Consider the following 25,706-nt stretch of genomic DNA (forward strand, 5'->3'; position numbering starts at 1 on the left):
ATGTCTGTGTGTGTCTCCCAGGCAATTATCAAATCAATTAACAACTTAACACAGAAAATAACAAATCTACTCTCTCCAGTGGGATATTTCTGATGAACAGAGCTTGCCCTTCCAGAGTTCTGTGAAATATGATGATGGGCAAGTTCTGGGGAGAGATGAAGAAGACTATTAAATGAAACAAAGAGAGAAAAAGAATCCCATAGGTGTAGTCTTGTCATTTTTCTGAGATGTATTTCACAATGGAACTAGAAAGCAAAGCAACCACTCGTACGTATAACTGGTTATAAGGCTCTATAGATATGAATTGACCTACCACATGTTATCAGATTGGCACACAAGAAATTGCAATTTGTAGAGGTCAAAAATGATCAAATATTGACAATTTCATATGGCTCAACCTTAAGTACTTTTAAAAATTTTTTATTATCTTGGCAAACCTTGCAGGATCGTAGTTCTCCAATCATGGATCGAGCCCAGGCCCACAGCTGTGACAGCATAGAATCTTAACCCCTGGACCACCAGGGAATTCCCAACGTTGCATATTTAAACTCCATTCTGAAGTAGAGTATGAGGGTTATTTATTGTTTATCCTGTTTTCCAAATGAGAAAATGGGCACAAAAATGGCAAGTCACAGACAGCCACCATTTAGTTTGAGTTTTGGCATAAACCAAACATTCATTGAAATGCTTTATAATTTCCTCATGGAAAACCTATAGCAGTCTTTGAGGCAGAACTATGACCTGAATGCTTGTGTCCCCTCAAAGTTCACATGTGGAAATCTTAGCCCCCAAGGTGATGGTGGTGCCGTAGTAAAGAATCCACTTGCCAGTGCAGGAGAGGAAAGAGACACAAATTTAATCCCTGGGTCAGGAAGAATCCCTGGAGAAGGCATGTTAACCCACTCCAGTCCTCTTGACTAGAAAACTCCATGGACAGAGGAGGCTGGCAGTCTGCAGCCCATGAAGTCACAGAGAGATGGACATGACTGAGTGACTGAAAATACACACAAGGTGATGGTCAGGAGGTGAGGCATTGGAGTGGTGCTTAAGTCACGAGGCTGCAGCCCTCATGAATGGTATTAGTGCCTTATATAAGGAGCCTCCTGATAAATCACTTCCGCTGTCCCTTTCTACCCTCATAAGTGTATACTGAGATATCTACAACCCAGAAGAGGGCCCTCATCCAACCGTATTGGACCCCCCAATCTTGGACTTCCAGCCTCCAGAGCTATGAGAAATAAGTGTCTCATTTAAAAGCCACCTTACTATTTGCGATATTTTGACCCCCTAGTCTTGGACTTCCAGCCTCCAGAGCTATGAGAAATAAATGTCTCATTTAAAAGCCACCTTACTATTTGTGATATTTTGATGCCCCAGTCTTGGACTTCCAGCCTCCAGAGCTATGAGAAATAAATGTCTCATTTAAAAGCCACCTTACTATTTGTGATATTTTGTTAGAGCAGCCTGAATGGACTAGGACTAAGACAGGTAGACACTATCATTTTGTCCATTTTACAATAAAAAACACAAAGAGCAAAAGAAGGCTTCAGGAGGTTAATTGTCAGTGGAGACCTGATCAGACTCATAAGTTTATAGATGTCAGCATCCTTGCAGTATGTTTAGTTCAAGGCATTTGTGGGTCATGTGAGACTCCAGGGGTCCTGAGTCCAGTCAGCGATGTGCACGATCCTGTGGCCCCATGGAAGAGTTGCAGACTTTGGCTTGGAAATCTTCCTATTTCCTGGCTCTTTCCTCCGGGCAGGAGAGAAGGTGCAGGCACTGTCCAAAGTACAGAGGAAATATCAATGCAAGGCGTTCAACTCCATGCTTTAAGTTGCTTTAAGAACAAGAGCCAGGGACTTCTCTGATGGTCCAGCGGTTAAGATTTCCCCTTCCAATGCAGAGGGTGTGGGTTCAATCCCTGGTCAGGAAGCTAAGATCCCACATACCTTGGGGCCAAAAAACCAAAACAGAAAACAGAAGCAGTATTGTAACAAATTCAAGAAAGACTTTAAAAATGGTCCACATCAAAAAAAAAAAAAAAGGCAAGGAGCCCAGAGTCGGGTGTTGCTTTAAAGAATTGAGAATTTGAGGCCTTCTTTGCTCCAGAAGAAAAACCCATAGAGGATTTTCCAGTGCCTTCCAGACACCAACATCCTGTCGATATGATGTCCCTAGGTAGGTGAGAGTCTGGTCTCCTATGAGTTATCAGACTAATTATCAAATGGACTTTGTTCCCCCTCTGCATGCATATGTTCTCAGTAACTCAGTCACGTCTGACTCTTTGCAATCCCATGGATTTTAGCCTACCAGGCTCTTCTGTCCTTGGGACTCTCCAGGCAAGAAGACTGAAGAATTCTTCTTCCAGGGGATCTTCACTGACCCAGGGCTCAAATCTGCATCCCCTGCATCTCCTGAGTTGGCAGGCAGATTCTGTACCACTGAGCCACCTGGGAAGCCTGTTGACCCTCTATATACCTGGAAATCTACCTCCCTGGAAACCCCAGCCAGTGTCTCAGGGTCCCCCCTCCGCACAGGACCCTGCATTTTATATTCATGCTTCCAAGGCCTCACTGATGCTGCTACCATTTTGTGTAAAATGCATCACTCAGCAACATGCTTCTCCACATGCTCCTTGCTTGGTCAAGAGACCAAATGAACCTTCTGCTTCCTCTAGGACCTGTCAGATCCACCACAATCCCTTCCACCTTCTTCGACTGGCACTTTTCTAAGGATGATCTAGATAAAATAAAGCATGACTACTCATTAAAGAATGGCTATATCCTGTAGAAAGCTTCATACTCTGCATAAAGGCAATATATAATTGCAAACTATTGATTCGTGGAAAATGTGTCAATTCATGACCACTTTCAGAAATTCTCCTGCTATAAACACATTCAACTATTGTAAGACTTTTTGTGAAAACATTCTATTGAAAATGTTTTTCTTCCTTTGTGTGTGTGTGTGTGTGTGTGTGTGTGTGTGTTTACTGTGTCTTTGTTGTTATTGGTGGTGATGTTTATTTTCCCTGAGAAGGGAAAGGCTACCACCCACTCCAGTAATCTGGCCTGGAGAATTCCATGGACTGTATAGTCCATGGGGTTGCAAAGAGTTGGACACGACTGAGCGACTTTCATATGTTTATTTTCCAGTTTCTTGAGTTGAATGTTCATGTATTTTTAATCTTATGCTTTGATAAGTCCATTTAAGGCTATAAATTGTTCTCTGTGCACTACTTTGGCCACATCCCAAGGTCACATCTGGTACATGGTACCTTTAACTTCTGAATAATTTATTATTTTGACTTTGTAATCCAAGAGTTTATTTGGAAAGGTGTTTTTAAATTTCTAAGAGAAAAAATATTTGCAGCATATTTTCTAGAAAATATTATTTCAGTAAATTCTAAGACTACATTTCCTTAAATTGTCCTTTTCAAGTCAATTTCATAGCTCTTAAAATTCAAAGACTCAGTAAGATTCCATAGGCATTATTCCAACCCTGTTCAGTAGACCTGATGTCACTGACGTAGCAGATGAACGAAATCCACAGGGGTTGGGTGGGCCTTCCAAAGCCACAGAGCCAAGAAAGGACATGCTTGAAGGCTTCCTGGCTCCTAGTTGAATGCTTGTTCCTGCCACCTTCAGTCCCGGTTCTTGATAAGGTCTATTTTCTCAACAATATTTCTTGAATGTTGAATATATGTTCAGGTGATGGGGAGTGTACCAATGAATAATATAGACTGAAATCCTGGCCCTCCTGGGCATTTACATGGGGTGCTTACCTTCAGGATGAGGTCAAATGTGTGGAAATAGGACCTGGGACTAGCAGAGAGCCCTGAAGTGCAGAGGAAGGGCCACTACAAAGTCAAGGAAATCAGCAGGTCCTTGTCATAAGAGAAAACAGAGCCATATTCACTGGAGACCCAGTAATTCTTTAGGTACCCTGACCTGTTCCCTGGAGGTGCTCAATCAGTGACAGAGCTGCCCGCACTGCTTCTCTCCAGAGTCCCCCTTATATCCTCTCCCAAGACACAGTCTGTTTCTAGCCACCAGACATCTGCTTGATACCTACCATGCTAAGTCCTTGTACCCAGGTTCTCTTTCCACTTAATCCTGACATCTCTGCCCATTTTATAGAATTCTCCCAAAGTTGGCAACCAATCTGAAGTCTATATGTGACACCAAGGTCTTCTGACTTTAAGACCAGTACTCATTCCAGGGTCCCAAGGTTTTGGTTGCTTTTTTCTCTCATCAAGGGGAACCAGGGAAGAATTTATGGGATGTCCATTGTTCTCTTACCTTCTGTTATCTACATGTGCAAATCTTATTCTCTCAACCTTGTTGCCATCATCATCTTCATCATCTCATTAACGGAATAATCTTATTCATTGCTATCATTTCGTGAGCAGCCAGGCACTGTGCTAAGCACTTCAAATATCCACTGCATTCTTTAGTCACAATAGTTGCTAAAAGTAGGGACTCTGGAATGGAGCTCCTGGGTTCCATGCTGGCCCTCGTCACCAGCTGGGTGAGAAGGGCATTGGCCTGAGCCTCTTGCCTGCTATTGTACATAAAATAAGTGGCAATCTGATCTGTTGGGCCACAAAACTCACGTTATCCTGCTCCCAGAGGCTGGTTACAACCTTCAAACTGAGCCCTTGAGAAAAGAAATCTAGCGTCTTCAAGGAAACATGGGGTTCTCTGACTCTCCAGATACATGGATGTCACTGAAGGCACTTGAAAGGCTCACAGTTGTATTGGAAGTACATCTGTCATCTACAGGTGAAGAGGAAGAAATGAGAACTACGGACCCTCTGGGACTGCAGGCGGACCTGGGGAAATCGGGGGCCAAGTGTGCTGTTCATGCAGAGCATTCCCGCCTGGAAGTCGAATGACTTAGGGAGGGTTCCCTGGAAGCCCCCCCTGAGAAAGGGATCTGCATGGGCTCTGTGCAGGGAGTACTGGGAGGTGGGAAAAGGAGCGGGAAGGAGAAAGGAAAGGCATTGAGCAAGGCTGTGGTCTCGAGCTGGGTCTAAGCATAGTCTATGGAGGTGGGGACTCTGAATGGCAAACTGTCCCTTAGGGCTATCTGCCCCCGAGGGAACTGGCCATGAGCTGCTCAGGGAAGAATAGGTTTAAGTCTCCAGGGAAGGTGGCAGCCCTAAGCCATTGGCAGCCAATGCTCTCAGTAGCTGGGGAGGGCGTGCCCTGACCGGGAGATGGGGGTCTGACCAGCACTCAGTATCAACCCCCACCCTCCACGCAGAGCTGAGGTGTGTGTTACTGAAGTACTCTCTGTGGCAGTGATTAAGAACCCACCTGCCAATGCAAGAGACGTGGGTTCAGTCCCTGGGTTGGAGAGATCCCCTGGAGAAGGGAATGGCAACCCACTCCAGTATTCTTGCCTGGAAAATCCCATGGATAGAAGAGCCTGGCAGGCTATAGTCCACGGGGTCACAAAGAGTCAGACACGACTGAAGCGACTTGGCACACATGGGGATAATACAAGGAGAGCACTTTGAATTGGTGTCTGTTTTTACATTTTCTGCAGTTATTGCACCCATCCCATTCTTGATTATTGCTGCACACCAGGGCTTCCTGAGCAGAGGGGAGGCCAAGGGGCCCTTTGCAGAAATGACTGGGAGGTATCCCATTGTGCTTCATGATGTTCAGGACTGTTTAATCCACCACCCAAAAAGCTGCTCCCTTGGGAACCCAGAAGGGTAGTTTGAGGTCTTGACCTAGAAGAAAATGTCTACCATCCTTACCTCCAACCTCTCCTTCAATAAGAGAACAGAATTTCTATCCACAAGAAGGGACTGTGTCACACCCAATCTGACCATGTTTTACTCTTTAAAAAGTTTTGAGATCCAAAACTCTAATTCAAAAACCTGCATCCCAGTATTCATAACAGCACTATTCACAATAGCCAAGACACAGAAGCAACCTAAACGTCCATTGGCAGATGAATGGATAAAGAAAATGTGGTATGTGTGGAATATTACTCAACCACTAAAAAGAATGAAATAATGCCACTTGCAGCAACATGGATAGACCCAGAGATTACCATACTAAGTGAAGTAAGTCAAAAAGAAATTCAAACACTGTATGATATCACTTATATGAGGGTTGCCATTTCCTACTCCAGAAAATCTTTCTGACCCAGGGATTGAACCTGCTTCTCCTGTTTCTCTTGCAGTGGCAGGTCGATTCTTTACCACTGAGCCACTTGGGAAGCCCTATATATGTATAATTGAATCACTCACTGAACAGCAGAAAGTAACACAATATTGTGAATCAACAATCCTTCGATTTATAAAAAGTCATGAAATCAAATAGCCCCATTTCCGACCTCTAAGAAATGTCAGCATTCAGAGAGTTCAAAAACAATGTCCACACGGCTCAAGGATGTTCTGGATCGGAAGACGCACAAACTCAAAAGGTATGTTCTCAGGTACGTCACCCTAGATGGACAGTGCCTTCCTCTCAAGAGGGAAAAATCTGATATCTCAGTGGTGTTGCTTCTGCCATGGACACATCTCAGACCAACTCACTGCCAAGTCAATCAGCAGCCTCCTTGATTAAAAAGAGAGGGCTCCTAGGAGGAGACAGAGATGAAGGCTGCCTTTTCTCCCTGTACCAAGGAGCCCCGCTTCAACATAAACTTTAATTTAGAGGGAAAGGAGCACCAGAAAGTCACTCCTGTGTGGCAAGGGAGCTCAGAGTCTCAATAGAGCAGGAATCAGACAAATGATCTCAGAAATAATATGTTTGAAAGGTCAGTGGAGCTTTATGGAAACATATTTTATGAAATGGCATGATATTCTCTTTTTATACAAAAGCTGTAGCTGTGGCCAACTGCTGGTCTTTTTTACATTATCTAGAAGAAATTACAATCTGGAAGGAAAAGCATCTAATATTTTCCTTTATCACCCCCTGCCAATCAACACGGACACAAAAGTCATCCTCATCACACAAGCTCCCTAATTCTACTTGAACTTGGACCCTCTTATCACACAAGCTTACCTAGTGTTCCAAAAATCAGGATCAGGAAGAGAATACTGCATCCTTTCTTACAAAAATGCCTTTCTGATTTTTTTTAATCAAGCAGCACAAGCCATCTCCTAATGTTGGTGTGTTATTTCCTGAAATTGTATATAATAGGTTTAGAAAAGTTTGGGGAGAGAAAAAAAAGAGTTTTGAAGTTTACTAAATGCCCACCATCTCCATAACCACTCGAATCAGGCTATTTTTTTAATTCCTTTAAATTAAATATCTTTGATAATAAATGCAAATTAGGGGACAATAAATTATAACTTCTAGGCTGACCAGTGACTAATTACATATATTATAATTAACTTCAGTTTCCAGCAGAAGGTATTTATCTTAATAATCAGCCCATATACATTAGCATATCTTAAAGGGATTTGCAAAATAGGCTTTACCATTTGAACAGTCAACTAAACTTCCTCCTGGGTCTATGAAAGGGTGCAGAATCAGAAGAGATGGAATTACTTTAAAAAGAAGTTTGGGCTAAATATAAGTTGAGAAACTTAGATTATAGGCGTAAAACCCTGACTTAAAAATATTTATCCTAAATATACCCTCTGACCATCACTACAGAGCCTTCAGGTTCTAAAAATCTACAATTTCCCACATCTTTGTTCAAAAGATCTTCAATCCTACTCTTGTGAACACATTCTTCAACATTTTGGATTAAGTTTGAACTTTACTGAAAATAGATGGTCAGATTTTTCAGGAAGCTTTTGCTTGTTTTCTATGATAAATGAGCATGATTTTTCTATGAAAAATCATCAAAAAGAACCCACCTTGGGTGGTGGCAAGATGGATACTACTGATTTCAGTCCTATCTCGGATCTTCCACTTACTTTTGAAACAATTACTTCTCTGGCCTACATTTGGAGATCTTGGGATTATAAATAAGGGACTGCACTGGCTTTCTGAGGCCCAGTTATCTGCTGGCTTTTCATAAATTTCAAAGTTTTGCTTTCTCCATTGCTGTGGGGTTCAGGGGTACTGATAAATGGACAGGGAGACAGTCCCAAGGCTCTCCCCCTCCCCACCTGCAGCTTGCAATCCCTTAAAGATGATGCAAACCTCCCGTTAGGGTTTTTTCCTCTAGCGCTCAGGAGTCTCTGGGGTGAGCAGTTAAGCCTTTTGATACAGCTGGTAATCCCAGCCCTGGCCATTATTTCTGCATTTTCCGACCGTCCCTGGGTAATTGTCCAAGGGACTTAGACAAGGCGGACCAGCCAAAGGCACCAGGAAGGTCAAACCACAATAGAGCATGCCCTGATTTTATCCAGGAGATTGATGCGCAAATCACCTTGATTTCGATTTGGCACTGGGGTTATAAAACGCACTTGCAATCACCGATAACACGGAAGCTCTGGCCCGGGCATGGGACAGTGTATTTTACACCCTCTGCGGAGTTTTCCCTAATGCAACCGTAAATCAGCCCGCAAAGCAGGACATTTGGTCCATGCTAATAGAGACAACAGTAAGAAACCCTGGGGTGTGTGGGGATGGAGACATTTGAGGAAGTTGCCAAGACCTCGGAATCTTTATCTTGTGTCAGAGCCACCCGGATATAAACTTCAAGGGCATGGGGTGGAGGGACAGGCTACAGTGGCGGGCTTTAGAGGAAACCACAGAAGAGACCAGGATCCCCCAAAGAGAATATATGACACGTCCTCGTGGGGTATAGATTTCTGAGCCCTTGAGCAGAGATTCAAAATCTTGAGGTGGAAGAAGGAAGAGCAAAGTAGAAAGCAAAGTCCTTCTAAGATACACATTTAAGCGTGGGAAAGAGGGTCAAGTGTAGTAAGAAAGAGAAAATAAGCAATCCAATAAGAAAACCACACAGTGGGAGACAACTTTTGGCAGGAGTTACAATATCCTTCTTAATGGGTCTTTCCTGCCTGCCTCCACAAAAGGCTGATATCAAATTCTTTTTTTTTTTTTTTTAAGGAAAGCAAGGTCTCTAAATACTTAAAAACTCACAGCTGCAGTCAGCCTAGTTTACATAATTGTTTCATAAGGTGTCCTGAGTGGGAGGGTCTGCTGGAGTTGGGATGTTGAATTCAGTATCAGAAAAAGAAAGAAGTAGCTGGTACCTCCAAGCAAAATCATCCCCTTGGCCTGGTGGCCTCTGGCTGCAGTTCAGCCCCCAATTCTGCTAATGCAAACTGCTCTGCTCCCCCAGTCTTCCATGCCTCCCGGAGCTCCCTCCATCAAACCACTTGTGGGAGTCCAAGCCAGCCAGCATCTGGCCTTGGTCAAGGGGGCAGCAGGAATGGGGTGGAGAGCAGGGGGAGGAAGGGGAACCTGGGGGGTGCGGGGAGCTACAGAGGAAGGAAAGACAAAATCTAGGTCGGAAAAAAGACAGAGAGTAATTTCTTACATTATTTGTTCCCAACATCTTGCTGCTCCTAGAGCTTCCCAACCTTTCCACGGATCTAAAGCAAGTGCAAAAACATCTAATGAAAATGACTCCTCGGCTTAGGGTGACACAGATGCCTCCTTCTCCCCCAATAAAACAGAAACCCATGGGCCAAGTTTGCGGAAAATGTTCCTCTACCTCATGCAACTTGAGTCTAAAGAGAATCTGCTCCACAGCCTTTACGTGTTTTAAGCCTTTTGTGAAGTCTCCCATTTGTAGTTCTGAGTGTCCTTTAAGAGTCAGCATGATTTGGGTTTGAAGTTGATGAAACTAGAGAAGCCAGCCCTGGTTGTAAGGAACCCTACTTGTAAGCAACCCATAGGATAATGTTTGCTGAGCAGAAAGCCTGTTTCTTTCTTTTTCCTCTGGTGAATTTAATATTTTTTAAATTGAAGTATAGTTGATTTACAATATTGTGTTAGTTTCAGATATGCAGAGCAGTGATTTATGTATATATATATATATGTGTGTGTGTATTCCTTTTCAGATTTTTATCCCTTATAAGTTATTACAAAATATTGAATATAGTTCCCTTGTTGCTTATCTATTTTATACGTTGTAGTGTGCATATGTCAGTCCAACTTTCTAATTCAAGATAATCATACTAAATAAAGTAAGCCAGACAAAGATAAATATCATATGATATCACTTATATGTGGAACAAAAAATAATACAAATGAACATATTTAGAAAACAGAGAGTCACAGTCATAGAAAACAAACTTATGGTTACCAAAATGGAAAGGGGTTTTGGGGGAGGGATAAATTAGGTAGCCGTTTCTTAACAGACTATCATCCTATGTTTCTGCTTTTCATTTCATTAAAGTAGAAAACACACAGACACACAGCACTTCTTTTTTTTAAGCCATCCTTTCTCTATGATATCTTATCAAGGTAAGAGAATAAGTTACTGAGTAGAAAAGTTTCACTGAGTTTTGAAAGGGGAAAGAATCCTAACCAATTCTCAAAGCTCAGAGTCTTGAAAGTAATTTATGTTTCTGGTATCTGCCTTCATTGTATCCAAATTAAACTCTCCAACAGTTGTATACAGTTGAAACTGACACAAAGCAAAAAAGAAAAGATAGGAATAAAGGGAAACTCCCTGCAGCACTTTGCCCCAGGTCAATTCGAAATTAAAAAAAAAAAGAGAGAGAGAGAAACAAAGTAGAAATCATTCTCCTTTCCCAAAGGTGGAGAGCTGCACTGGGCGATTAGAGAGCTGGGTGATGAGAGAAGCCCAAAAGGGCGGCTGTGCAGGTGTCTATCACTCGCCTGCACCAGGTGAGAGGTGTGGGTGCCTGTGCCTAAGCAAAGTGAAGTGAAGTTGCTCAGTCGCGTCCGCCTCTTTGCAACCCCATGGACTGTAGCCCACCAGGATCCTCCGTCCATGGGATTCTCCAGGCAAGAGTACTGGAGTGGGTTGCCATTTCCACTGTGCCTAATGGCCACCCCAAACCCAGGAACAGTCTTCTCACCGAGGGTCCCTCATCCTAGTGGACACACACAGGTTTCTTCTTTCTGCCTCCAAGCCAGAGGGAGCTTTCTGGATGGTGCCCCAACCCCTGCCCCCAATCTAGAATGAAAAGACAGAATTCAGAAGAGCCCTGGGTCCCTGCTGCCCGGGATCCTGGGTGGCTGTGTGTCCCCTAGAGCTGGAAAGGCTGTGTGCACACTTCAAGGTGGTGAGAGATAGGAAGGAGATGCGGGGAAGTGTAGGACCATCCTGGAGACTCCCAGTACAGGCTGGGCTTTATTGTGTGCCTTCATTTTCACTTCGGCTTCTCTGGGAGGTGGGGGACCTGATCTAACCCCGCCTGGTCACTTAACTCTGGTGAGCTGTGAGGCCCTGGGTGTTAATCTGTTCAGGCTCAGTTTCCTCTCTGGGAAACATGGTGATGGCCCTGGCTTCCGGGCTGCCTGGGCATCCACTAAGCTCGGCCACCTGTGAGCTCTGTGACAGGGAGGGAAGAAATAGCTCCCACAAATGAGGGAAGAAATAGTTGCCATTGGTGCTGTTGAGATTAAGGGCTGACTGAGATAATGCTTGTAAAATGCTTAGGCCGGTGTTTGCACGTGTTTGTTTTTTTTTTTTTTTTTAAAAAAAACATACTAACCTTAAAAAAGGACATGGAGAGGGACCCTGCCAATCTGAGTGTCACAAAAGCATGCCTCCTATGAGACCCTCTCTAATAAATTCAGAAGACACACCAACCCCAAATGACTTCAATTCAGGCCAGTTGTGTGCTGATAAATAAAGGTCACTAGATTCCCAGATCAAATGGGGCCAAGAAAATGAACACAGATTCAATAATCCTTTCTGGGGGGAGTGGTGAGACCTCAAGTGTTGGGGATCAGAAAAGGTAGGTAGCTTTCAGTAGGGCTTCACACCACATCAGGTTAAGCGGCAACATGGCAGAGCTCACTGACACCAGGGGGTACACGAGGCTTGTCAAGAACTCCTGGTGACAGTCTCATACATCAGTGCCAGAAGTGCTGGATCAAAAACCGCATGAGCGGTGGTGGGTCCAGAGGACAGTGGTAAACTCAGGGACGATGAAGACCCCGGTGATGTGAAAGTCGTGTTTCTAAAGCAATATATTGCAATCTATATTGACTTTGCATCTCAGCCTAATCAAATGAATGGATTCGATGTTATCAGTGTAATCCATGCTTATATTGAGGCTCTGATATTCTTTTTGTAATGCAAAAAACTGATATGGCTGAGGACTTGGAGAATTTAAAAAGCTGAGGGCTATATAAATAGGTGGGAGACCCGCTCTTGCGCCTTCTGCCAGGCCCATCAGCAAGGATGGGGTGGCGGGCGCAGGTGGGGAGGGCCTGTGTACATCACACCCATTCTGCTTCTCCCTTCTCGCTTTCGCTTCCTTGGGCGCATGCGTCTTCCGCATCTCTCAGGATGCGTGTGTGTCTCGCTCCCGCCCCCTCCTCTGTCTCTCTCTGTCCACAGGACTCCACACCTCTCACGGACACCGTTCTTGATAATTATAGTTTATTGATTCTCCTGGTGTCTGCTGCCCCCGGCTCCGTGTTCTTCATCTTAATTGGGGCACCATCTCGTCGTCCATCACAGCCCGCATTTCTCAGGAGGCAAAGTACCGCAGGTTCCCATCCAGAGAGAGAGCGGATGTCTGGACCGAGGCCAGGGAACCTCTCAGAGGTGGGCCTGACCCCTCCTCCCCCACTCAGCCCCACACCCCCTCCCGTCGGCTAAGACCCTGGGGGCTTAGTCAGAAGGGCAGTTGAGATCATCAGGGGAGCAGTAAACGTGTATTGACACTTACCACATGCCAGGCAAGTTGTCGGGGCTGTTCACAGGCAGTCTCCACATCCTCCTACCCAGTTATGGAAGAGGCTCAGAGAGGTGCAGGGCTTGCCTGAGGTCACACAGCTGCTAAGTGTCACAGCTGGGATCCTCACCCCTTGCCTGCACACACAGATTGCCAGCTGTGCCCCCTGCCCCCCTCCACCACCGAAAGCTGCAGGACCAACGAGGAGGGTAAAGCAGATGGTGTGAGCTGAAGGGAAAATGCCCCAAGATGCTGGTTTAAAAAAAAAAAAAAACAAGTCCTCTGAGACTCGCGTGACTGGCAGATGTCCCGCCCATTGCCACCCAGAAAGAAAGGGTCCCCAGCCAGCTTGAGCGGTGCCCCAGCTGCCGTCGGAGACGACCTGGCTCCCAGGCTGTTTACTTCTCAGCCATAAACAGGAAGGCCATAAAAGGGGCCCCTGTGGGTCAGCCACTCAGGGGTTCCTTTCTCCTCCTCTCCCTTTTCCTCCTTCCTCAGTACGTGTCCCCAAGCAGAGGCAGTGTTTCCTTTAGAAGGCTGTTACCTCCCAAGTGCTTTGTCCCTTTGCCTTCTCTGTCTCCCGAGGGCTGGAAATTCCAACTGTGAAAGGCAGTCCTTGGAGAACAGGGGTAGTCCCCAGAACACAAAGTGACAGTGACTGATAAGCAAGGACCTGCTGCCCACCCCCCCCCCAGCCCCTCCCGTCTCCACTGCACCATCTACTTGTTGAAACTAAGGGATAAGTAGGATAAGTAGAAATGACCCATTTCCTGAAAAGAGAAAAAGTATTAGTCACTCAGTGGTGTCTGACTCTTTGCAACCCCAGGGACTGTAGTCCCTCCCCTTCAGGCTCCTCTGTCCATGGGATTCTCCAGGCAAGAATACTGGAGTGGGTTGCCATTCCCTTCTCCAGGGGATCTTCCCCACCCAGGGATCAAACCCAGGTCTCCTGCATTGCAGGTGGATTCTTTACTGTCTGAGCCACCACCAGGAAAAGAGAAAATTGCCATTCTAAAAGAAACCAGGAAAGAAAGAGGCTAGGATATTGACAGGTGAGGAGAAAAAGCCACCAAGGAAAAACTAGCCAGCATGTCTCCAAGAGCCTTCTTGTCACATTGTTTCCCAAGAGATTCAGGGTGAAGAAAAGGGGTCCCCCAGCCAAGCAGGGTGCCATGTGGTGCTGTCAGAGGCACATGGTGGTCAGGCTTATTAAAGTTCTGAGAAGTCATGCAAAGGGACTTGTTTCACTGTGGGACTCGGTTTTCCAAATCTTGGCCTCTGAGATTCTATTTCCACCAGGGGTCCATTTATTCTTAACGCCTTTCATGTTCCCCTTTGTGCTTTGGGAACCTGCAGGTTAATGCATGAGGTCAGATGTTCTGAACGCACACTATTCTCTGCTGACCTTGACTTTCCTTGTCAGAGCCTTCGTGTTAAGAGTCTGGTGGACATGAGCTTCTTGACTGCTCATTGTTCTCATTCACCAGGAACGTGCTGAGCCTCACAGACAAACGGCGGAAGAAAAAACAAGGCAGATGGAAATACCTTGGGCTCATCAGGGATTTACGAAGGACCACTGGGTCCGAGCGGATCTTCTGTTTCCAGGAAGTCTCTTCTCTCTTCGGCTCAGTGACCCCTGGCCACATCCTGCTCCATCTCACAGGCTCACGTTGAGAGTCAAGCTCCCAGGTACTCACCACATAGAAGGATGCATGTTTCCTTGGAGGTAAATTTGTGTCTAAGGATGGTGGCTTCCTAGAAAAATTTGAATAACCCTAACAAAACATTTTCTATGTTTTTAAGTCCTTGAAAAATATATGTGAACTTCCTTTACTTCCAGAAACAAAAAGCCAAGCTCAGTCGTCTTACTGCATGAGACCTCTTTTCTCTGGACACAAACATCTGCTTGCAACCCTGCCTTCCTGGTCGTATCAGCTCCTCGGAGGCTTCTTAGGCCACTGCATCTGTTCCCACCCCCTTTCTCTCTGGCTTTCCCTGCCCAATTTATAATCCTGACTTTGTCACTTAGCACATACCTGTTACTGGCTTGAATTTTCAGTTGCTTTCTGTTTTGTTTGTTTGTTGTTGTTTTTAGTGAGAAGTTGGACGTTAGGGTTGGAAGGTCTCAAACTGGTGAACAAAATCAAGCCCTCTGATGTCTTGATCTCACCATGTTCAAAAAAGGAAAACTACTTCAATCAGCTGCCTACGTATAGTAATCAGGATTTCACATTAAAACTCTGGATTTACAACCTCTCTTTAAAAACAAAAAATCGGAAGATCTGGCAACAATTGACTCACATTCCTCTTTTACAACCATCAGCTGGAGCTGAGTAGCAGCCTCTAGATGGGACAAATACCATCAGTGCACGAAAGGACCCACCCTTCCCTGGTGTCACTGCGGAACAGTCATTGACCCCCATCCACCTCTGACTAGCTCTGTGACCTTGGGTGAGTGGCTAAACCTTCCTGTGCTTCGATTCCTCCTCCAGAAAATGGGAACAAGAGTCCTCTACCTGTATAAGTTAGGTTAAGTTAGGTATGCTGTGATTAAAAGAAAAAATTTTTTCCCAACATCTGCAGGAATGAATATAGCGAAAGCTTATTTCTCACTTATGCTCTGTATTTACCGCAGGTTGACAAGGGCTGGGAGCCGAGAGAGGATACAATAACCATCATAATGACTTGGAGTCCCAGGGAAAAGGAGGGTCCACCTTAGCATACACCCCCATCATCTGTCCAGGGATTGTGAATGTCAGGGTCAGGGAGCAAAGTGGGGAATCACATACTGACTCTCAAAACGTCCTCTTAGAAGAGACACGTGTGAAATTTATTCACATCACATTGACCAATGCAGGTCACCTATGTGGCCTGGCTAACTTCATGGGGGTGGGAAGAGACAGCCCTAATGTTTGCTGGGGAAGAAGAGGGAACTCGAGGCAGACTTACCATGATACTTCAGAGCCCTTCTCTTCTGGGGTGCCTTCCAGGACCCTGTACCTAATTTTACTCTGGTAACTTTGGATTCCCTTTCTTGAAGATGCTTGCCTGCTTAGTCATGTAGGACTGTTTTAACCCTTTGGACTACAGCCCACCAGGCTCCTCTGTCCCTTGGGTTTTCTAGGCTAGAATACCAGAGTAGGTTGCCATTTCCTTTTCCAGCGGATCTTCTTGACCCAGGGATCGAACCTGCGTCTCCTGCGTCTCCTGCATTGCAGTTGGATTCTTTACCCGCTTAGCTATCGGGGAAGCCCACCGTGAAATCACATTAGCTTCAGGTTCTACAAAACCTGTGCCCACCTCTGGCCAGAAACATTTGTCAAGAACTTTGAGGACTTCCCCAAGACCTCATGGGCTTGCTGTTCGGATGAAGTGAGTGAACTAGAGGCCCTTTCAAGACAGTATCCAGCAGTGGGTCTGCATTCTATCAGCACTGGACTCTCTTATTATCACCACAAAAGTAAACACTTAGCGCACTCCTGACTCATGCTGGACACAAAACACACACACTACATTTGCTTAGTAAGGAACTCTGGTTCATCAGGAAGTGATCATTAACCAACATGGAGAATTGCTGTGATAAGATGGCTAAGTATTGGGTGGGTGTGTGTGTGCGTGTGTGTGTGTGTGTGAGGGGAATCCCTGAATGGCAAGTCAGGGCACTTGTGATCTTGAAGGCATCTTGTCACTTTCCTGGACCCTAGGCTCCCCTTGCATCCATGAAGGTGGTGCTGGGTCCTTTGAGGGTCTTTGGGCAGCACAGGTAGAAATGCTACTTGTGGCAGAGAAAGCAGATTGTTTGTGCTGACAGCCCCACCTCGGCAAATCACCCATCTGGGAGGTCAGCCTGCAGACACTGTTCCCCTCAATACTATAGGCCTGTGTGTCTTGCCCTTAGTCATCCAAATAAAGCATCCCCGCCGTCCACTTCCGGAAGCCTCCATGCACCCTGCCCCGACACACTGGCTCGAAGCCATGAGTCCATTTTCTAACATGCTTTTCTGGTCAGAGACAAGGGACGAAATCAAAGACAAAGTAGTCAAACCCTTGGTCCGACGTGTTCTCTGAATTTTTTTTTTTTCATCCTCCTTTGCAAGTTCCCAACTGCAATGTCTCCCAATGCTCACATTTTTCCAATTTGAAAAAAGGAGGAAGTAAAGGAAAACCCTAACCCTAAGTCACAAATAGCCCCCTTCAAGTCATTTTGTGTGCATTTATAGGCTGAGTGACTTGGGCAAGTTCTTCAATCGCCTGTAAAAAAATAGAGGCACCTGCCCTACTCATCACTGGAAGGACCTGATTAGATGGAAATGTTTTGCTATGTGTAAGACACTCTATGGGTTTCCCAGGTGGCGACAGTGGTAAAGAACCAGAGCATGCCTGCCAATGCGGGAGATGTAAGAGACACAGGTTCGATCCTTGGGTTGGGAAGATGCCCTGGAGGAGGGCATGGCAACTCATTCCAGAATTCTTCCCTGGAGATTTCCATGGACAGAGGAGCCTGGTGGGCTACAGTTCATGGGGTCGCAAAGAGTCGGACACTACTGAAGAAGTGACTTAGCATGCATGCAAGACACCTTATAAATGTAATGGGATAGGGAAGAGTGGACCACAGTTAATTCTGCCTTGATTTTTCTGAATCAGCATGTGTTTTTTATCACTAAATCACGAGTGAATTTCCACAAACAGTGACATAAAACAAGACTCGTTTATTATCATACTTTTCTGTGGAGCAGAAATTGGGGTGGGCTCACCTAGGTTCTCTATGCCAAAATCAAAGTGTCAGCCAAGTTGGACTCCTGTCTGGGAGCTCTGGCTGGAAGAATCTGCTTTTAGTGTCACTCAGGTTGTTGGCCGGAGAAGGTGATGGCACCCCACTCCAGTACTCTTGCCTGGAAAATCCCATGGATGGAGGAGCCTGGTGGGCTGCAGTCGGTGGGGTCGCGAAGAGTCGGACACGACTGAGCGACTTCACTTTGACTTTTCACTTTCATGCATTGGAGAAGGAAATGGCAACCCACTCCAGTGTTCTTGCCTGGAGAATCCCAGGGACGGGGGAGCCTGGTGGGCTGCCGTCTATGGGGTCACACAGAGTCGGACACGACTGAAGCGACTTAGCAGCAGCAGCAGCAGCAGGTTGTTGGCACAGTCCCATTCCTGGTAGCTGCAGGTATGATGTCCCCATGTCTCAGCTGGCTCACTCACGTCAGCTGGGGCTCACTCTCAGCTTCTTCCGGTCATTCACATTCCTCCCCATGTGGTCCCCTTCAACTTCAAAGCCAGGGAGTGATGGAACTTCAACCCTCTCACTCTTTCAGTCTTTCAGGGCTCAACTGAAGAGGTCAGGCCCACCCAGGCCATCTCCCTGCCATGAGGTCAGAGTAGGTAGGACTTTAATTACACCTGCGAAATCCCTTCATAGCACTATCTGCATTAGGGTTTGATTGAATAACCAGAAGAAGAAAGTCTTGGCAAAGGAGGAGCATTTTTACAATTCTGCCCATCACACAGTGATTCTGAAACTAGGTTTCATAAGAGTAAGATGATGCTAGCCATTCTGTGAAGAAAGGAATGCCCAGCCAAATAATTTTAGGAAACACTAATGGAGCAGAGCAAAACCCATTTTGTTGGCTAGGTTTTCACTTCAGGACATATCCGAGCAATTGATAGACCATGTGACTCTTCACGATATATATTTCCCAGATATGTCGGGCTATGGTACCCTTTCCTGCCAGAATACCTGTTATTGCTCATAAACCAGATTGGGATATGATTATCTGATTTTTAAAATGAATTTTAGCTGTTTGGATACCCACAGACCCAGGAATTCTCTATATCCTTATTCATCAATTTTTAGAGACTTGTGACGTCATGATTCTCAGTTGACTCATGACCTCTTAGGTGTCCTTCAAGTCATAGTCTGGAATGACCGCTTACCAGAAGGGGTTAATTATTTGTGAACATCCAAAGGGCCTCCACCCCCCTGCCTTGAAGGGCGAGGTCCACAGTGTTATGCCTCACTGGTCCTAAGACAGCCACAGTGTTCATAGTCTGATGGCAATCACCACCTCAGACGCATCGCCTTGCCGCAGAATTCAGCTTGCCTTTGGTTAAGTCTGAAAGGCTAGAGTGAGATTCGCTCCTACAAAACTCAGAGGGAAAGGATGGTGTGTGTAGCTGAAACTGTACCCTGAGCGGAAAGGAGTGCCTTTCCTGGGAAGGCGGAGGCCCCCAGCATGCAGCCTCATCCCCTGCTTCCCCCTCGCCCCTCCCTGCTACACGTCTGGTCCCAGCAATGGTTCCAGGGCTGCAGCTTAGGCTGGGCCTAAGCTGCTGCCGCCCCGTGACTCAACCATGTGCTTTCAGGTTAGGAACTCAGGTGCAAGTCTGACAGAATCTCCCCTGACACTGAAATAATGCTGGTTTTCAATCTGTTCTTCTGTGACTCTGCGCTTCACTGGAACTTGTGCTTTCTTTTCCCTCTAAGGATCCCCACAGCCATATTTTGGGTGGAAGAGCAAGTGTGTTCTGGGCACTCTAATAAACTGCAACTTCAGATGGAAGGTTGCTCTTGCTGGAGGCAAGTGATTAAACATTTTAATAGTGCAGCAAAACTTATCAATGGACTCAAGGAGTGGGAAAAAAGGAAGTCTTTTTTTCTCTCTCTCTCAGCTTGTGTTTCAGAGTATTTTACTACTGAGGGTTATGTCTGTCAAAGATTTCTGAAGCCCAGATTTGACTTTGAACAACCTCAAAGGTACCTGTAATGTACACTGCATCGGGCCCTATAAACAGCCCAGGATTTTGCCTGCATATCTCTTACTATCCTATTCAATATCACCATGGCACCTAAAAGGTTTTTAATATAGATATTAAATATATCTATATCATCACTTCACTGCCAGCAGGAGCTGTATTTTTTTCCTCTGGGGTCTTCTGAGCTATTTGCTGCTGACATACACTATTAAAAATAAACCTACCCTGAGGAACTAGTCATTTTACATGGTATTAGAACTAATGTTATCATTTAAGTAGCTCCAGAGATTTGCCAACTACAGAGGCCCCAGATAACGATGGAAACCTGATCGTGTGAGATAATCTTCTGTGAGGAAATGACTTTCATCATCTGTAATATGTCATTTAGATGCTTATTTAAGACTTATATTATTGAACGAATATTGATGCCTTCAACAGAATAAAAAGCATCAATGCCACAGTGAGATAAAGAATCAGAATCACTTCCTGGGGCTTGGGAATGGACCAGATCTGAAATATCCCTGAAATCTGTGTAATGATTAAGGAAGAAGGGTAAAGGGGAAGAAAGACGTTCCACTTTAATTTCTCTACCTTCCTTGTGGGAATCTGCAGGCGCTGGAAGGTACAAGTTTCAGCAATCTGCGTAACCTTATAAAGGAGGCAGTATTTTTATCCCCATTTTACAGATGAGGCAAACTGAGGTTCAGCAATTTTCTTAAGCTGAAGTTCATATTGCTAGGACATGGCAAAACCAAGGTTTGAATGTGGTTCTAACTCCAAAGCCCACCTGTACTATACAATAATTGTCCTCACCATTTGTAGAGGGACCAGGATTCTGCAACTCTCTACTCTGCCCAGGGGGCAGAGAAATAAATTTATGATGTGATTCAGCATCTATTCACCCACTGATTCAGGCAATCAATAAATATTTCTTGAACATCACCAATGCTACTAGATACTTTGTTAGGCCCAGAGCATACAGAAATGAAAAAGGTCCAAATTCCAACACAAAAGTCAGATGTCCATATGCAGAGCCTTATGGTTTGGCAGAAACTGGATGCCCAAGTTGAATGCCTGCACTGCTTGGTAAAAGTCAGTGCCCATGTGGTCTACCTGCACAACTTTGAGTAATTTTTACTCAAAGTTTGGATGTGAGCAAGGTCCTCTTCAACCCATCTTCAACCCATGACATCATGCTTGGAGCCCTCAAGAGACGCAGACACCGTTACTCCATATATAAACTAGCTTCTGTGCTCTACTCTTATACACCATGACTTTTATCCACTGTCTATTTGACCCTCTTAGCAACCCAGGAAAGCAGGCAATGATAGCCCATTTTACAGATGAGGAAACAGATTCAGAAAGATGAAGTAGTTTCTCCAAGACAGAGGGATATAGTGCTCTCAGGACCTGAGCCTGATCCTTGACTCTCTTCCCCCCACTATGAACCCATTACAAAGAAAAACATCAGGTATGAGCTTGCAGCCTGCCAAGCCCTTTCAGGTTGGTACTGTTATTATTCCCATTTTAAGGGGAGGAACCTGGGGAACAGAGAGGTAAATCGCTCACCCAGGCTCACACCACCAAAAAGAAGCAGACACACAAGTCAAACCTGAGACTTCTGACTCCTGACACCAAACTTTCTAATGTGGTTCCTTTTGAAAAAGGGAATTTAGTCTCGGTAACAATCTGCCAGGTCTGGTCATGGTGCTGCTACGTGGGGACAGAACAAAGCCCAGACAGCAATCTTGCCTCTCAGATGCTAAGCTTCCTGCAGCCTCAGATCTGGGGTTACTGAGTCTTTGCAGAAAAGGGTGGGGGAATCTGTGGGCTTCTCTGGTGGCTCAGCTGGTAAAGAATCTGCCTGCAGGAGACCTGGGTTCGATACCTGTTGGGAATATCCCCCTCCCCTGGAGAGAATGGCAACCCACTCTAGTATTCTTGCCTGGAGAATCCCCATGGACAGAGGACCCTGGCAAGCTATAGTCCATGAGGTTGCAAAAAGTCAGACATGACAGAAGCAACTAAGCCCAGCACAGCATATGAGGATCTAGGCAATGAGCCAACTCATTGAAAAGGACCCTGATGCTAGGAAAGACTGAAGGCGAAAGAAGAAGGGAGCAGCAGAGCATGAGATGGTTAGATAGCATCACTGATTCAACGGATATGAGTTTGAACAAACTCCAGGAGATAGTGGAAGACAGGGAAGCCTGGCATGCTACAGTCCATGGATTCACAAAGAGCAGACACAACTTAATAACTGAACAACAGCATAGGGATCTATTTTTGTATGGAAAAGAATAATAATTTGTATGAGAGGGTCCAGTGGAGGGGGGACAAGCAGATGGAAAGAGGGCACCAGAGCTGGTTCTGGGCTGGGCTTCTGGGTGAGGGGCACAGCTGGTCTGACAGGACTTGGCAAACTCCAGCCCTGTCTCATTGCTAGTCATTTTTACCTGCTGTATTAGCATATACATATGATATCTGTTATCCTAATTATATCTATTTTCCCAGGTACAGACAGACATACCCCGGAGTTGGGGGGCCCATTAGCAGATCACACGGGCTTCTGCAGCTGTGTTTTGATTAGCAGAAAAGGTTCTTTGGCATCGGAGAACTGAAATCACCTTTTAGGGTGTGACAAGCGCAGCCAAGCGTCTCGCAAGTGAAAATCAGAGGTTTCTCTAAGGAAGGAGTGAGAACGACCACAAAGAATTAAAAGGAGAATAACCTTTAATGGTTTTCAACTGTGGAAGCTCAGTCACGCTTAAGGCCTGCCATCCATCAGGCAGCGTGGCACTGAACTCTCCACAGACCTGCGTTCACCCCCATCCCCACTTGGCTTCTGGGAGGTTGGGGGTGGGGAAGGCAGGGGAAGCCCCTCCAGGGGAGCCCAACCCACCACTGGTCCACGCTGGGCTCCAGCCAGGGGAGGGGGCGGGGCCTGAAGGTGTAGAGGCTGAGGATGGTTGGAGGAGGGATCAGCCACCTGCCTGGAATGATTGGCAAAGGATATGCAAATCATTATGCAAATCACCAAAGCCCTCCTTTAGCCCCTGGGCCTCAGGATTCCTTTTAGAAGCCAAGTAGCTATTTTCTTGTTTGCTCGCTCCCTGTACGGACTTCTAGTCCACACTCTAGCAGCTTCCTTGGAGGACTGTGCTTCATCTTACAAATGTGGCTTGTGGGTCAATACCTTAGGTGTTAAGGATGCAAATCCTCTTAGGTGACATGTTCATGAGTTCTATCTTAGTTGATCTTTGACAACTCTATAAAGGAACTTAAGGGGGTTTTCTTAATATCACCCCCATGGTTCTGAGCCTAAAGGCCTGAATAGACTTGCCTGAGGTCAAACAGCCAGCCAGGCTGTGTGTGAACTCTGCCTTGAATGCAAGGGCCCTAACTTGCCCATGCTCGGTCGGTCAGTCATTCAGTCATTTGGGACCCTATGGATTGCAGCCCACAGGCTCCTCCGTCCATGGGATTCTCCAGGCAAGAATACTGGATTGGTTGCCATTTCCTCCTCCAGAGCATCTTCCCAACCCAGGGACTGAACCCAGGTCTTCTGCATTGCAGGTGGATTCTTTACCACCTGAGCCACCAGGGAAGCCCCAAACTCCTGGAGTGGGTAACCTATCCCTTCTCCAGGAGATCTTCCCAACCAGGGTCTCTACATCCCGGGTGGATTCTTTACCAGCTGAGCTACCAGGGAGAAGCCACCACAGTGAGAAGCCTGTGAACAGCAACTAGAGAGCAGACCCCACTGACCACAACTAGAGAAAAACCCAGCCAGCCAAAAATAAATAAACAAAATTATTCTTAAAAAGAAGAAGTGTGCCTGAAGGAAAACCATCCCAAAAACCAGAGCAAGGTTTTTGAAGAGCACGTGGTAAAGATGAGTTTGGAAAGGGAGGGCAGAAGGAGCCCCAGGGGGCTCAAAGGTTTTCTAAAGATAATTTTAAGTTACCTGTAAATGTGTGGCTTACAAACAACACTTAAAAAAAAAAAAAAAAGAAACAGGTTAGAGTAGTATAATATTTTTATGCAGTCATTCTCAAACTTTAGCATGTTTCAGAGTCACTTGGAAGGCTTGGTAAAGCAACCAGACCTTCTGAAACCACCTGTCTGGAGGTGGGGCCTGAGAATTTGCATCTCTAACAGGTTCTCTAACATTGCTGCTGCTGATGATTCAGAACCACACTTCAGGAACCATTCTTTTAAGTCTGTATCGCATTCATTAAGGACAAGCTTTGTTTTTTGAAACTTTATTTCAGGAATATACGTGTTTATGTTCTTTAGAAAGTGTTAGTCACTCCGTCATGTCCAACTCTTTGTGACCCCGTGGACTGTAGCTCACCAGGCTTTTCTGTCCGTGGAATTCTCCAGGCAAGAATGCTGGAGTGGGTTACCATTTCCTTCTCCAGAAACAAGTAGTAGTAAGACATAAAACCAATGCTTTGGAAAGATAAAATTAAGGAGCCACAAAAATGGTTAGAAAAAAGAAGGCCAGGTGGGAGAATGCAGCAATAATACAGAAGCATGAATGGGAATGGAGAAAACATTTCAAGAGATTTTAAGACAGACTATTCTGAACTTACTGACTAGATATGCAGGGAAAGGGAGAGGGCAGAACCAGAGATAAAGCTGCAGTTTCTAGCTCAAGTGGCTGAGCAGATGAAGTGCCTTTTAAAGGAATAAGGAAGTCAGAGAGGGAGGCAAGTACAGTTGACTCTTAAACAATGGGGGTGGGGATGGGAGTTAGGGGCTCCACTCCTCCAGAGTTGAGAAGGATGGGGATAACTTTACAGTCAGCATCCACGATTCCACAACCACAGATCATGTAGTACTGTAGATTTTGTCTTAAAAATAGGCATATAAGAGGACCCCAGAAGTTCAAAACTGTGTTGTTCAAGGGTCATTATAGAGAATATACAAGATTATCAGTTCTACTTTGGACAAAGAGTGTTGCTGGAATTTGGAGAAAACTGGTAGTAGATACCCTGACTATATAGCACAGAATCTAAGATTAGAGTCAAACAGAAATGTAGGATTTAACCCAATAGGATAGTTCAAGTCATGACAGAAGACAAGATGCCCCAAAAACAAGAGAAAGGAGAGGAGTACACCTTTATGGTTGAAAAGAAAAAGGACCAGAGAGGAAGAGAAGCTCCACATGTGTACCAGAATTGGGACATAAAATGTATGTTTTAAGAGTGGATCACGTTCACAAAAGCTTGAAAGCTCCTGAATTAAAGACTGAGGACCTTTCTCTAGAAAAGAAACTGATATTTCCTTGTCCATCTTCCCAAACCAGTTATCAAACCAATGTCTCCTGCTTTGCAGGGGGATTTTAGCAACTTATTATAGAGTTAGGATTCCAATCAGTATGGTGAATATATTGACCAGCCTGGGTGTGTTAAACTTACACAGTTATGGATATTTAAATGCATTATCAAACTTACACAGTTATGGATATTTAAATGCATTATCATGTCCATAGTGGACCACGGTCAACTCCCCAATGTCTGAATCTCCAGTCTCATCTTGGAAAGACCATGCAGTTGAGGGTTTGACACCAGCTCTAGAGACAGATTTGGAGTTAATCATACCCAGCCTGTGTTTCTGTCATGGTCACATGCCCCAGTGCTTGTCATTGAGACTGAGGGGGAGATTTGCTAGAGGCTTCCAAGGATATTCTTTCATGCACTTTAAGGAGAGAGAATCGGAAAGTCACTTTCCCCAGTGAGACATGAACAAGGAAGCCAGGAGTCCAGATGCTGGTGGTTACCATCCTGCAGCCAGACGACGAGGCTGGCACAGGTCCCTGCTGCCATGGCAGAGGTCCTGGATTCACCAACGCTGGGGCTGGAGGCTAATAAATTTCCTTATTGTTAGATCAGTCTGAGAAGAGTATCATGTTACCCTCAGCTGAGCTCATCCTAACAGATGCAGTATCAACCGAAAGGAAGAGCCTAATTTAGTGGCTAAGTGCTTAGTGTCTGGTGGTGGTGGTTTAGTGACTAAGTCATGACTGACTCTTGCAACCCCATGGACTGTAGCCCCCCAGGCTCCTCTGTCCACAGGATTTTCCAGGCAAGAATACTGGAATGGCTTGCCATTTCCTTCTCCAGGTGATCTTCCTGATTCAGAGATTGAATCCACGTCTCCCACATTGCAGATG

General features: G+C 45.4%; 1 long non-coding RNA gene across 1 annotated transcript; it reads left to right on the forward strand.

The window, feature by feature from the left end:
- The first annotated feature begins 1,231 nt into the window (after positions 1 to 1,231).
- On the forward strand, positions 1,232 to 24,030 carry LOC120872801. The gene is made up of 3 exons (XR_005723340.1): positions 1,232 to 1,243; positions 5,719 to 5,722; positions 23,950 to 24,030. It is a non-coding gene; the product is annotated as an uncharacterized LOC120872801 (long non-coding RNA).
- Positions 24,031 to 25,706: the final 1,676 nt, after the last annotated feature.

Source organism: Oryx dammah, unplaced genomic scaffold, assembly GCF_014754425.2.
Source record: "Oryx dammah isolate SB20612 unplaced genomic scaffold, SCBI_Odam_1.1 HiC_scaffold_13, whole genome shotgun sequence".
Lineage (NCBI taxonomy): Eukaryota > Metazoa > Chordata > Mammalia > Artiodactyla > Bovidae > Oryx > Oryx dammah.